This window comes from Vicia villosa, linkage group LG6 (genome assembly GCF_029867415.1).
Source record: "Vicia villosa cultivar HV-30 ecotype Madison, WI linkage group LG6, Vvil1.0, whole genome shotgun sequence".
Lineage (NCBI taxonomy): Eukaryota > Viridiplantae > Streptophyta > Magnoliopsida > Fabales > Fabaceae > Vicia > Vicia villosa.
In genome coordinates, this window is record NC_081185.1 from 75010946 (window position 1) to 75026881 (window position 15936).

Sequence of the window (15936 nt, forward strand, 5' to 3'; positions counted from 1 at the left end):
GCGTTTCTAGCACTCTGGCTTTCGAGGTGTGTTTTTTGCTCCAGGTCTATCCAGGTGGCAAAAAGGTATATTTGTATGGCCAACCAGATAAATGCTGGTAAAAAGTTAAACTTAAGCCAGTTAATTCTAGGATTCCTTTATGAGAGTCTTGGCGAAGCAGCAGATCTTATCAAGAATTATACGACAGGATCTCTCCTCTTCACTGGACCCTTCTGGTTATTGCAACTATGGCTTAATGCCACTTTCGAAGCACACCTTCCATATAAAGGTAGTGTTGATGAAGAAGACACAGCACTCAAGAACCGGACAATTGAAGGGACTAGGTTGGCTTAACTAACTCCTAAAGAAGAATCAGGGAAGCTTCATGAGACTTTCCCAGCATACATAATGATGTTTGCTAAGCGTTACCAGTTCGAACCTTCTATGGCTCCATTTGTAGAGAGGAAAGTAGGTCCTGAATGGTTCACCCGAGAATTCCCAGCAACTATTCCAGATCAACAAGCTGAATCTATGGTTATCTGGGAGGCTTTTCTGACGCCTAAACTGTTGTATCATCGGTTACGATCTCCCAAGAGCCATTGTTGTCTCCTTTGTTACCAACCAAATCTTGTTTCGAGACAATTTGGGTTAGTTCAACTTAAGCCAAAATGCATGTATGATAAGAGAAATCACATGTGTCTACACACTTCGCATTTAGCTGAAGACGAATATGAATCAAAGATCTCAAAATATGTTGGCATTACCACTCTCTCTCCCATCTCTTTTGAACCCGCATTTTACTCTACCATAGATTTCCATCAATGGTGGACAGATTATTATACCATGCAAATCTTCGATGCTGAGAGCCTTACTCAAGAACTAATTGAAGCTTTTGCTGATGTGCAGACGAGATTCAAAAAAGGTACTTTGACTCACATTAAAGAAATTCAAGCCTTTCAAAAATTCTTTGAAACTATCTATCGGCCTGATGATCTTAGTCGGACCGTTCGTGAAGTTGCGGTCACTTTACGTGAAAAAATTTCTGCTAAATTGGATAAGCTGAAACTGCCCACGTACGTTCGTCCTGAACTACGCTATGAAGTGGCTTTTGAACTTAATCCTCCAAAATTCTCTCCACTACCTAGTGCTGATTTTGGTGTGGCTCTAAGTCCTCCTTTTCCAGACTGGTTTGTGTGTGGGAATGTCATTAACATCCTTCAGGAACAATCTAAAAAACGCGTTGAACGAGTGGTTCTGACTAAGCATACCCTGGATACTTTCAAGGGACATCTTCATATAGGTCCTGAGCACGTTCGTGTCCTGACTCCAATACCTGAAGGTTGGGGTTTGGACAATCCTTCGATTAACTCTCCTTTTTTACCTAAAAATTAACTTGTGCTCTTGTTTACAACTGTAGGTCGAAAGAAAGGTACCAAGAAAGCAGCTGCTCAAAAAGATACTAGAGACTCGAAAGGCGTTAAAGCAAGTGGGAGTGACACTGTCACTACCAGCAAAAAGCCAACGGTATGTATATATATTTCCCTTATAATCTGTGTATTTATCTTGAACGCTAATCACTTTGTTCAATATGAATATTCTCAGGGTTTGAAGCCTCCAACGCCTTCAAAACGAAAGGTTTCCAATACCAGCGCTTCAGACGATGAAGATAAATCTCCTCCTCGTACCAGACAAGCTGCAAAGAAATGACAAAAGATCACCGTTTCTTTATCCAAAGAAAAGGAATCTGGAACTTCAAGGCTTGCTTCATCGAGTGATAAGGTATCTTCGGATGTATCACCTGCAAAGGCTGCTAGTACTATTCCGGTTGTGGAAAGTCATAACTCAAGTCCCGATAACGTCCCAACCAAGGTATTGAATCTCATACTATAACGATTTTTAATATTCTCCTTCAATTGTTAAGTATACGTTTTACCTTGTATATACAGGACAACGTAGGCACAGCTACTTCTGATCTTAACACTTCAAACCTCAGCATTGATCTTGGCAACCTTCAAGGTATGCATTTGTCTCTTTGATTGACAAACAACTCTTTGATGGCTTCATGTCCTAACAAACTTTGATTCACGTAACAGGTATCCCTCAACGTAAATCTCATGCCCTTTCCGAAATTCTCTAAGATGTTCAACATATCGCGACCATCGTCTCACCTGTGCACGTTGAGGAAAGTCATTTGAATGACGCTTCTCCAATTACCCATCGAGATGAAGACATGGAAGAGAACCCTCAACATTCAAATAGCGGCAATATAGTTGACCAACCAGTTGGGAGTGAAGACACTATCTCTGAACATGAAGATGCAGACGAAACTTCTAATTTACCTCCACCAGGCAATAATGAAACTTCGACCCTCGGGAATATAGTTACTCCTATGGCTACTTCGAAGCAGACCACTGCAGTGTTCACTCCTACAGAACTGGAGCAACTCAAAAATACTAATCACGTAAGCTTTCTCAAGGCTATGATGAATGCTAAGGGTGTTTCGCCTATCAGGCTCGAGCCTTCTTCGAATGTCTTGGCGGACGGTGGTAAGGAGAATGATATTCCAAAACTCCTTCATCAGATAAAGGAAAAGCTCTTTGAGACCAATCTTATTGAAACTCTGCGCAAGGATTCCACCAGCTGTTTTGGTTTGATCAATCTTTTGAAGAAGGTGGATTTACTCCAGGTTTCGGACGAAGTCTCCGAAGTGATTGTCTCGCTAAGTTCTCTTCTGGATCAGCTTCAAGCTGATAATCTCCGCAAGCGAGATGTTGATGAAAAACTCAAGGTGAAAATGATTTCTCACAGTTCTTCGTGGAAGGCTGCCAATGACGCAACAGACAAGGCTAGTGCCCTTGAGCTCGAGCACACAAAGCGTCAAGAAGAATATAAAACTTGTGAAACAAATATCAAATCCTGGGAGCAAAAAATTAAACGCCTCAAAAAGAAGATAAGCAACGCCAAATCCCGTCAAGAAGAGATCAAACAATCTCAGCAGCATGAGTTGAATGAAGTGGCGCAATCAGGAATTCAACATCTCGAGATGGTACAGAAGTTAGTGCCAGAGATCGAAGAACTGAACAAATAACAAGCACTAATCGAACTTCGTCTGACGTTGTGGGCCTCTCAATATGCCAAGATGAAGGATAGTCTCCCTAAGGACTTTTACTAATTGTTCCAATCTTTGTAACATCTTTTGCGCTTCGTACTTTGTCTTATTTTTGTAATCAAAACTAGCCCAAGAATACATGCACACTTTTCTTTCCAATTATCTATATATTATATTTTGCAACTGTCACAAATAATATTTTAACAATTCTTAAATTGTCAAAATTTTATTTTCCAACTATCATAATGACCTCGATAGTGTATCTATGTGGCATGATTACTCCTCGCAGCCTCTTTAAGCCTAGACTTGACGTTTCTACTCCCTTAGCCGCAACCATCATTAAATGATGACATCACTTTTCAAAACGTCTACTTGGGACGTGCGTGTATCAGTTTCTAAAATGATTACACTTCAACTTCCAAGGCGGGAAACGGCGGAATCCATAACTTCTCTTGGGGAAACCAAACGCGGTCCAATCAAAACTTAAAAAATAACCACTCTTTATGGCCAACGTCCTCTATATAAGCCTTAGTATTCTGCTCTTTTCTTCATCCTCTTACCAAACTCTTATCAAAGTTTTCTCTCTTCCTCTTGTATTCCTTTAAATACAGAGTTTGAAGAATTTCTTTTTTTTGTACTCCCTCATTCAAAATGACACCTTTAACTTACACTACCATCAGGTCCTCTATCAAAAAGGAATTCAAACTCTCTGTGGAAGAGTTCGATGAGAACCACATCAATGTTGACGCCCTCTTTGCCAACCAACAACTAACGTTTTACCAGAGAATCCCGGAGGGGTCTGTTTATCCAAACATGTTGGCAGACTTCTGGATGTTTGCGTCCCTCCGTATAGATCAAGAAGGAAGAACCACCATTGTGTCTAAGGTTCGAAGAGCCCCTATTACCATTACTCCCTCAACTATCTCTGAACTGCTGAGATGCGATAATCTTGGAGAAGCGTTTGATGATAACTCCTTTAACATGACCACCTCTGATGTCTTGAGGTCCCTTATGGCTAATGATCCCTTTAGTGCCAAGATCATTAGGATTTGCCATCAACTTCTAGTGGGCAACTTTCGCCCACGAAACCAGGACCAAGACAGCATCATGATGGAAGATCTGGAGTTCATACTCTGTGCTCTCCGGGGAAGGAAAATCAACTTTCCATTGCTAATCTTCAAACATCTTGTCGAAGCTGTTGCTATGGCTTCCTCTCGTCAAGGAGTAGTGACATGCCTTCCTTATGGAAGGTTGTTGTCCTATATGTTTATCAAAAATGGTATAGTGAGGAGAATGCGCATGGAAGGATCTCTAGATCTTTTCGAAGCAGAAAGCTTGCCCCTGCTATCCTTGGAAGGTATAAAGCAAAGGATCAACTAAAGGGTGCGTTGTTTGAGGCTTTGTTGGAGGAGTTATAGGTCTTAGTTTTATTGTTTATAATTTTGAACGCTCCTTTTGATAGCTTCTAGTGTGCCTTTATTTTTGTAGCCTTGGTTATGCAAGCAAGCACAATCTTCCAAAATGAATGTACTCTTCTAATCGTAATGAAATATATTTTGACATTGCTCTGTTTTCTTAGTTTATTTACTATATATCTCACTTATGAAGCCATTTTGGTGTTTGTTCTACCATTTTGGCCTACGACACACACTTTAAATATCTACGTTTTTGCAATTTTTACTTCGTGCATGATTGGTTTGTATCTTTTCAGATACTTCCCATTCACTCTTAAAATCCTGCGATCTTCTGCCAACTCTTCTATCTCATAGGCATTATTTGAGAATACTTTTAAGATTCGAAAGGGTCCTTCCCAGTGTGGGGACCATTTTCCTAAAACCTGATTCTTTCGATCTATAGGTAAAATAACTTTCCAAACTAAGTCATTATTGATAAATGTTTTACCTTTCACCTTTTTGTTGTATGCTCTTGACACCCTTTCTTTTTGTCTTTCTATCATTTCCAACGCTCAAAGTCTGTCTTCGTCCAGATCAACTAATTCGTTCATCATCAATTCCCAATACATGTTTGGGGGAATTTCTGCTTGTCTTTGGATCCGGACTGATTGCAAGTATATCTCAACTGGGAGCACTGCATCGTGTCCGAACGTCAATTGGAAAGGTGTAGTGTTTGTAGCTTCTTTTGGTGACGTTCGACAAGCCCAGAGTGCTTGGTCCAAAGTTTTATGCCAATTCTTGGGTTTTTTCCCTACATGTTTCTTTATGAGACCAATTATTACTTTATTGGCTGCTTCGACTTGTCCATTCGCTTGAGCATAATAAGGTGTAGAAGTAAATAACTTAAACCCCATTTCTTTGGAGAATTCTTGCATCTTTCGCCTAGTAAACACTGATCCCTGATCTGTGGTTATACTTTTTGGGATTCCGAATCTGTATATAATGTGTCTTTGAATAAACTCAATCACAGCCTCCTGATCCACATTTGCAAGTGGTATCGCTTCAACCCATTTTGTGAAGTAGTCTATTCCTACTAAGATATATCTCTAACCTTTGGAAGACGTGGGGCGAATTTCTCCAATTAAGTCTAGTGCCCAACCTCTAAAAGGCCATGGTTTTATTATCGAACTTAATTCATTTGCAGGTGCATGTTGAATACTTGCGTGTTCTTGGCATTCTTGACACCCTTTTGCAAACTCTATGCAATCTTTTAACATTGTGGGCCAATACATTCCATATCGAAACAAAAGCCATTTCATTTTATGCCCCGCTTGGTGTGCACCACATGCTCTACTATGTACATTCAAGAGAGTCAAATATGCTTCAGCTTCGCCCATACATTTTAGCAAAACTCCTTCAGGGGTTTTCTTAAACAATTCATTTCCCATCAAGAAGTATGATAAGGCTCGATACTTTACCTTTCTATCTGTATCTGTCGAAGGGTCTTTTAAGTAGTTCACAATTGGACTCCTCCAATCTGTATCTGCTAAGGAGTCTTTACTTAAAACCTCAAACTCCTCTTTATTAGCGAAACCTAATTGTGAGTTCTCCAGGTCACTTGGAGAAAGCTTCGTGGCCATTGCTTTGCCTCTTACTTCGATCAATTCTTCTAGTTTTTCCTTTGATACCATGTATCCTGAGGCTAATTGTGCCAAATCATTCGCTTCTTGATTATTCATCCTTGAGACGTGTTTTAACTCCACATACTCGAATTTTTTAAGCAGCCTATTTGCTATGACAAAATACATTATCAAATTCTCTTTGATACATTTGTATTCCTTCGTTAGTTGCTTAATCACTAGTTCCGAGTCTCCTTTAATTTCGACTCTGGTTGCCCCCAATTCTAACAAAGCTTCAAGTCCAGCGATCAGTGCTTCGTACTCAGCTTCGTTGTTAGAGCATAAGGGACCTTCAATCTTGTACTTGAGCTTTGTTGGAATTCCATCAGGAGAAATTATTAATATCCCAACGCCGCTTCCTTCTTTATGCGTTGAACCATCAAAGTATAACTTCCAAGGCTTCAATTCTACATATTGTTGAGGGTTCTCAACCACTGCATTAGGGGTGTGCAAAAATTTAGTTAACTGAACCATATTCTCAAACTGAATTGCATTGAACCACAAAAAACTTGAACCATTTAAATGGTTTATGAACTGAACCACATATTATAAACAATCCAGTTAACCAAATTTAAGTTAAAAACCAGTTTAAACTGTTTAACTAATTGTTTTTAAAAACATCATAAATATTTTTTAAATAAAAAAAATTTGATTAATTTTTAAAAAAAAATAATGTTTAAAAATAATTTTTTTAAATTAAAAAAAAAACAAAAAATTATAGATTTTTTCGAGTTTTTTTTATTCGGATGATAAAAAAAGAAAAGATATAAATGTTTTTTTCTTCCAAAAATAAAGAAACTTTTTTTTAATTATTTTTTCAGAAAATTAAAAAAAATAGCTTTTAATTACTTGTACACCAACATGAAAGGAAACTTTTAATTATTTTTTTCAGAAAATTATTTTTCGATTCTCAACATATAACATGTCTATGATTAATTAACTATATAAGTTCAATTCATATTACATTTAAAATTTATAAAATTATAATTATTTATTAGTTGAATTAACGATAATATTTATAACTAAAAGGAAATGTTTGTTTATATTAGAGTAACCATATAAAAAATCTAGTATCAGACACTCACAAGAAGTTAGGAAGAAAGAAGAAAGTATTTGGAGCCTATAGTTAAAGAAAAACTTTTCATATTTGGAAGTCAGTTTTTACCGTCAAAAACAAACTGAATATTAATGGCACTAGTAATTACTATTACATATAATTATATATAATTGAAGAGCATCATTTCTAATTTCATTATTCCACTCAATGGATTTAGTTACCATATAAGCAAAATTATATATATATATATATATATATATATATATATATATATATATATATATATATATATATATATATATATATATATATATATATATATATATATATATATATATATATATATATATGAAAGAGAGGGAGAGAGATTAAAAAAACAATTTTGAAATAATTTACAAAATAAATTTAATTTTTAATTAAAACTGGTTTAAACCAGTTTATAACTAAAGATTGATTGTAAACCAGTTTATAAATATAAACTGGTTCAAAACCAGTTTAAAACTGAATTGAAATTGTTTTAACAGTTAATTGGTTTTTTATTAAAGTGGTTTTTAAAAACTGAACTGAACCATTAATTTGGTTCAGTTCAATGCAGTTCTTAAACCACGATTTGTCCCTTCATTGCCTTAAGGGGTTGAAAGATTAAAGAGTACTCAGTAAGGGCCAAAGCCCATTTTCCAATTCGACTATGCAATATTGGTTTAGATAGCATATGTTTAATAACATCAAAATGAGATGAAACATAAACATCAACTGGCTTTATATAATACTTGAGTTTAATACAAGAGAAATATAAACAAAGGCAGAGTTTTTCTATTGCACTATACCTAGTCTCTGCATCATTGAGTACTCTACTTAAGTAATAAATGGCTCTTTCGATGCCATTGTCATCTTCTTGAGCTAACATGCTACCTGTTGTATTATCTGAAGCTGAGATATACAGGCGCATGTGCTTCTTCCCATTTGGGGGAGACAATATTGGTGGATGCATCAAATATTGTTTGATTTTTTCAAAAGCTTCTTGATGGTCAGCATGCCATTTGAACCTTCCTTGCTTCAGTCGAAGTAAGGGGGAAAAAGCTTGTGTGCGTCCACTCAAGTTAGAGATAAATCTTCTTAAGAAGTTTATTTTTCCAGTAAAGATTGTAGTTCTTTCTTCGTGGATGGAGGCTTTGTCTCCATAATAGCCTTCGTTTTATTCTGATTAATTTCTATTCCCTTTTTGTGGACTACGAAGCCCAGGAAATCTCCAGCCTGCACAAAGAAAGCACATTTAAGGGGATTCATCTTTAAGCCATGTTTTCTCATTCTTTCGAATGATTGGCTCAGATGGTCCAGACGACTGTGATCTGAAACAGATTTTACAACAATGTCATCTATGTACACTTGCATGAAAGTTTTTATAAAATCATGGAATATAGAATTTATTGCTCTTTGATAAGTTGCCCCAGCGTTTTTCAGACCAAAAGGCATTACAACCCATTCGTAGGTGCCTATTGCCACTGGGCAACGAAAAGCTTTTTTGGACACATCTTCTTCTGCAATGAAGATTTGGTTATACCCCGAATATCCATCCAACATACTTAAATATTCAAAGCCTGCGGCTGAATCTACTAGCATTTCTGCCACAGGCATGGGATATTCATCCTTAGGAGTTGCTGCATTTAGATCACGGAAATCTATGCATACTCTTAATGAACCGTTCTTTTTAATAATAGGCACAATATTAGCAATCCATTCAACATACCTTGTAGTTCTGATGAACTTGCAACGGAGAAGTCTTTCGACCTCTACTTTGATCTTCGAGAGAATCTCTGGTGCGAACCTCCTAGGAGTTTGCTTGATGGGCTTCTTCCCTTCCTTTATAGGAAGCTTTAATTCGACCAGATCTCTCCCTAAACCAGGCATCTCATCATAGTCCCAGGCGAAGCAATCTTTATTTTCTTTTAGTAACATAACAACTCTTGACTTTAGGGATGGACCCAACTTTGCACTAATGTATGTCACCCTCTTTTGAATTTCATCTCCAAGATTTATTTCTTCAAGTGGATCTTGGGCTAACATCTTTACATTTGGTGCCATTGGGTCTTTCTCGAACCCCAACGGTTCTTCATCATAAATTGCATCTAATCTTTGGCTTGCTTCTTCGCCTGAAACTTGTTCGTCGTATATTTCCTTGTCAGGAGGTTGTGGGATAAGTTGTGTAACACCCGTATATTTTAATTTATAATTTAAATGGAAATTTAATTAATAATTAGAATTATTGGTGATTTGTAGAATTTAATTGGAAGAGGATGGTTATGGTGTTGGGCCATGTGTGATGTTAAGGAATGAGGGGGTGTTATGTTAGTAAAGGCCCTATTCTAATTAAAAGGTTATTTTATAAAATAATAAGGAATTGGGAATAAGAGAAAGGAATGTGAAAAGAGTTTGGAATACGAAGAACGTGAAAGAGGGAGCAATGGAGGGAGAGACCAATCAAGAACTCTTGGCTAAGGTAAGGGGAGACTCTTCCGGTTAATTTCTATTATGTGATTATGGGTAATAGGATGGATTAACGTATGATTCGATTCGATTGGGCATATTGGGATTTGATATTGTTAGGTATGTTATGATTTGGGATAATTGATGAATTTGTATAGATTGTTGGTTATTGATGTGTTGTTTTGATGTATAATGATGTGTGATGAGAAATTCGATGATTATATGCCTGTCTGCTATGTCTGGAATCGTTTTTGGGTGAAAAGGATGTGAAATCGCAGAGTCTAACGCAGACCCGTAATTCTGCAAAATCGCCAGGTCGCGCCGCGTCCATGTGTTGGCGTCGCGAAGGCGTACTTATTTTCTCGTATCGCGCCGCGTGCATGAGTTGGCGCCGCGAACGTGTTTGTGTGTGTAATACGGTGAACTGACTTTTTATAATCAAAAATGTTGCGGTAAGCAAGAGTCGCCACCGACTTTATTTTATCCAATTTTAGGAAAGGCTAAAAGAACAGGAAAAGACCTTTTAAAAAGATTTTGAGTTCGGGGGGTAAGTTATACAAAGGGAAGGTTTAAAAAGCACCCTTTGCATCCATGGTTATCCATGGGCTCTTAATTGCTTTAGCTCACTTTGTTTGATTTGTTTGAATTGTTTGAAAAGATTTTCGAAAGAAGAACTTTAGCTTGTAAATAAGCGTAGTCTTTTTGAATTTGATTTGGAAAAGAGGTGTAAAAAGTAATTTGAATTAGAGCAAGCAATTAGTAGCAACTACCCTAAGTTTAAAAAAAAAGTTGTTCTTTTAGTCTTTCGAGTGAAAGGATCTATCCATACCATAAGAGGGCAGGAAGTCTTTCAATTGGATGTTTAAGGGTCATCGAGAATAATCGTTCGCCATAAGACTGTCCCATGCCATAAAGAGGGCAGGTAGTCTAAGGGAAGGATATAATAGTCATTTAAGTTTTAGGCAACATGCGAGGATACCTTAGCAATAAGGACAATTATCTTTATAAGGCAACCTCGAGGGAGTTTCAATAACTTTGAAGGCAACATTGCTTTAGGTATCCTCGGAATCGAGGGACTTGATTATTTAACAATTTAAAGGCAACAGGCAACAATATAAAGCGACAGGCAACAAGAGGGGTTACCCTAAAGGTGTGTGGGTGCAACAATCATGTGGTTAACTTCGATGACATTTATCTTGTAGGTTAGCGATCTAGGTTCAGTTAATAATCTTGCACTCCCTATTTTACTAACCACAGCAGAAAAATAAAATAAAGGCAGAAAATAAAATCTCCTACGCTATTACAATAAATACCTGCGGGGATGGGGGAAATTAAAAGACGGAAATAAGAAAAATCAATAATTAGTTTTATCATCTTCATCTTGAACCTTGATCTTCAACTTCCTCGAACCCTTGATCATCTCTGAAAATTAAAAGAAAATAATAGAGTGAGTGTAGGCATGATTCATTGATTACTCGAGGCAAACCCTATTTTAAAATAAAAATAAAAAGAAATTAAAATAAATAAAGAAATAAATAAGAAACTTAGCTTTTCTTTGATCGCCATGGCGCGTAGTCGGAGGATTTTTGACTAACCCTGAAAAGTCGAATAAAAAGAAGAGAAGTGTTAGTGCATTAACTGATCCAAACCACCCTAATTGATTAAAAACCCTAAAAAAAGATTATAAAACCCTAAAGGGTTATTTAAGAAAACTTATTGTGACCCAAAAGGTTTGTAAGGCTTAGAGTCAGGGGCAAAGGTCAAAGAAATCCTAAGGTTAAAACCTACGGACTAAGGTTTAAAATTATACCAAAATTAATTAGTAAAAACCTAAATCCTAATTTAAAATCATTGAAAAAAAAAAGAACTATATAAAACAAATAAAAAAAAATTGTTTTGTAAAAAAGTCGAACATTCGATTAAAAGTTAAAAATAAATAATTATATGAAAATATAATTTATTTGATAAACATATTTTCTATATAAAAAAAATACTAAGAAGAAAAGCAATTAAATAAAACAAAAGACTTTATTTAATTAAAAAAAATAAAAATAAAAAAAAATAAAAAGATTAAGAAACAACTCAGCTTTGGTTAGGTGTTGTGAGATTCTGAATGCCTATGGTGGACCTTCAGCTTGCAGGGCGTTGGATCCATAGAGATTGGAGATCTGGTGGTTGAGATCTGAGTGTGTATCGTAAGGGCGTATAGGTGCGCTGCGTATGATCCATAAACAATTGTGAACAAACAAAGTAATAAAAATTACATGTAACACTAGGGCTCGAACCCACTCCATTCCGGTTACATGTGTATGTCATTTGCCAATTGATCTGCAAGCTGGTTACGATAATTAACCCAACATAATTAAAAAAAATTAAAACATAGAGGATTATGAAAGAGTCAAAGATTCATCTGCCTGGGTCCCACGCGTTTTCTGCACAGACGAATCACAACACACATATATGCCACGCATACGGTCCATAAGTCAAAGTCACTATTCATCATCCCTTTCGTTATAGCCCAGATTTTTTGCTACGGTTTGCTTCGCCTTTGCTACAGGATTTGCTACGATTTTCGTGTAGCTGATTCTGAAAAATCAAAAAAACTCAAATAACAACGTTAGAAGCAAACAAGAGGCGCCCTGATCCCTTATTTGAGGCATTCCGAATCCATTGATGGTGTTTGTTTAGCCTAAAACGCGCTAGAACAATGAATCCGAGGATGAAACTCCACTTGCCCTAGCCATGGTGGAACTCGTCATGCACGTTAACTCTTCGTACCAATGCTTCTAACCTTCCTTAAAACATCTTACAAACTCAAAGCCATCGTCAAATCTCATTAAATATAGCCATATGTAAAAAAACGAAATTCAAGAATCCTATAAACATGATGAACATGGCATACGAATTAGGGGTGTTTCCACATGCTATAAACCATATGCACTTACCTTATGTTAACTCAGGAGGTGAATGGAAAGTTTTTTGAGTTTTGAAAGTGGCAGCTTTTCAGAAAAATCGTGAGCCCTCGTTTTGAAAAAATTTTCTCTTGTTGCAAACCCTATTCTTTTGCTCTCTTCCCTTTTTTTTCGTCCTATCCATATTGCCCATGTTATGAGTACTTATATGAATCAATTAGGGTTTTGTGTGGGCTTGGACTTCATGTGTTTTGAAAGATACAAATTTGGTTTAAAATTATATAATTCTTTCTAAATCTAGCCATAACCTCTTTCAAATCAATTCTCATCAAATATACACGGTTTGCTGAGTATTCTTGGGCCTCCATATGTATTAGAAACAAAACTTTATGACTTAACTCATGTTTTCATATTTTATTCAATTTATTTAATACTTAAATGAAAAAAAATTCAAATAAATGTAAATAAATATCATGCACGTGTAGCAATGAGTTTAGAGATCATATTTGAGGTTGTAAACATGTTAGAGCCCTAAAAGTTAGGTCACAATTTCCAAAAATACAAGTTTGTTCACCTTCCCTTTTGTGTGTTTCTCTCAAGAATTGCCTACTTTGCACACTCCATAACTCGCTCAATTTTGATTAGATGAAGATGTTATAAGACTTTTTAGAAATCTCAAGATGTCCCCTAAATGTCCCTTTTTGTTTCATCTCAATTGAGTTTACCATGTCCAAGTTATGAGCTTTGAGAAAAAATGACTTTTTGCGATCCTTTAGAAGGACCTGTAACGTTTTGGCTCGTATCTCTCAAATGAAGCATTTTTGGCCTTGGCATGTGAGAGACAAAATTGTAGAGAATTCAATTTCCTTCAAAATGAGCTTTGGATGGAAAATTTCTGATGTTCCATGTGAGAGTTATGGCTGGTCAAAGTTCAGTTGACTTTCTTCTAGAAAACCCTAATTTAGAAACTTTAGGTTTTGTTGATTTCTGGAGTCTTCTTGATAAATCATGATCAATAGTTGATCAAATGATAAATGATACTTCATAATGAGGATGTTGACCAAAAATCAGAAGTTTTGACTGTGGTTTGACTTTTAGGTCAACCAGTCGATTATCGATCGTTTGGGCCATTGACTAAGCAATCCTTGGAATCAGGACTTGAAACTTGGCACAGAGGTTCTTTAAATCACATGAGAGACCATGGAGTCCACTTGAAGTATCAGAAGTTGATTTCTCTTTGAGAAGATCAAAACCCTAGTTCACAGGCATTCGTTTAGGAGGGATGTCTTTCGAGCCCTGTGTCTTGATTTGAATTTGAAGGAGAGAAATAGTATGGGCAAATTTTGGGGTATGACAGTGTGGTTCAGGTCGCGCCGCGAACTTTGGTTACGCCGCGTGCTGTAGCGATAGTTATTTCTTGGGAAAGTTAAATGGTGTGTAACTTTCGAACCGTAGGTCTGTTTTTAGTGTCGTTTCGAGTACGATGAATCTTATGAGATAGCCTACGTGTTTAAACGATGGAATGAGGTGTAAATCCAATTATTTTAAATATGATTTTATTTCTTGGTGAATGATGCATTGTACATATATGTGATGAGATGTGTTAAATACATGCTATGTTGAAATATTAATCATGTGACGATTTGTGTAAATGGGATGATGTATTGTTGACATGTATGATGAAATGTGACAATATAAGATGTTGTTTGAAAACATTACGATGTGATGATTGTTGAGAATTATATGATGATGATTTGTGAATATTAATATGCTGTTAATATTAATATGTTGATTGTGGTGAATGTATGTGAATGATTGAATGATGCTGGGACATGTACATACTTGTTTGTGATGATATTGGTGAGATGAAATGAGACGATGTTAAGCATCGGATCGGTGATGATATAAGTATGTGATATGTGTGCATTCATTCATAAATCATTTACATTGGATCCCGTTGATGAGTGGATCTGTTATACCCCAAAATTTGCCCGCATCTTTTTTCAAGAAAACTTCAATCTAAAAATTAAGAGTTTCATATAATCTTGGATTTTCACATCCTGATTTATGAATACTTGATTTTTAGAATCTTTTCTTATACAGTATTTTGGCTCGCTGTTGAATTTATTCTTACGCAAACGCCAAGCACTGTTTATTGCTTCACACACGCTATTTATTTGATATTTATTTACAGATAAGTAGTACTGACGCAATTGGTACAGAGTTAAATCTTTTGTAGGCGCAGAGTCCGGGATTCAGACTGTACTGGTAAACAAGTAAATTATTACTAATTTTTGTTTCCCACTAACTTTTGTACTATATTCCATTATTTTCAAAATCTCTTTTCAAATCTCTTTTTCAAAAATCAAATCTTAACTTTATTCTACACATCTCTCTTTTTCCTAACACTATCATACACTTTCTTTCAAATCTTACTCCCACTCAAATTTTCCTTTTGTACGGAATCACTTCATTCCCCAACGTCTCTATCCCTCTTTTCATTCTATAAATACCTCTCATTTTTTCCATAAAATCTCACATCAAATTCTAAATCATTTCTCAAATTTCTACTTCATATCCATTCTCTCTTCTTCCCCCGACAAAATGGCGAAGCGGTGGGAAACGTGTTTTCTTATGGTCATCACCATTGTGGTGGTGATCATGTCCTTCTTCTGTCTGCATAGTCCTGAAAAAATGTTGACCTGCGATGGTTACACTCCCGATCATCTATTTTCTGTTGGTCATAGCATGGGTTATTAATCGTCATTCTTAAAGTTTGCCGTATCTCTTATTTTCTTAAATGTACCGTTTATTCGTCGTACTGTTCATTATAGTATGTAATGTTTGTACTGTCAATATTAAATGTTGTACTATTTGTCATATTGTTGCTTAATTATTCAGATAATATTTTGTGTGTTTTCTGCCAGTCAAATATTTATGTTTCTGTACATTAAATGATTTTTCAGGGTTATTGTCGGTAATTTTGCTCGCATACAGTAAATATTAATTATTTATTATGTCTGTGTTTTTTAACAAGTCATGTAAATAAACTTTCATCTTTCACATAAAACAAAAACAACAAAAAGAAAATTAACTTTGACTGTTGATTTTTCACTCTAACCATTAATGCCTGAACAGTCAGTTGACAGTCAAACTGCTGACAGTACAATTCTCCGTGTTTTGTACCATCAATCAAATCAAACTTTTGCATTTCAAAATTCCAAGATTTTTGTCCTAGAAGTCTTCTGAATATCACATGATTAGCAGAGACTCAGCACTGCACAAAAATCAGGTACGCTTAACTGTCTCCTACAAAAACAGT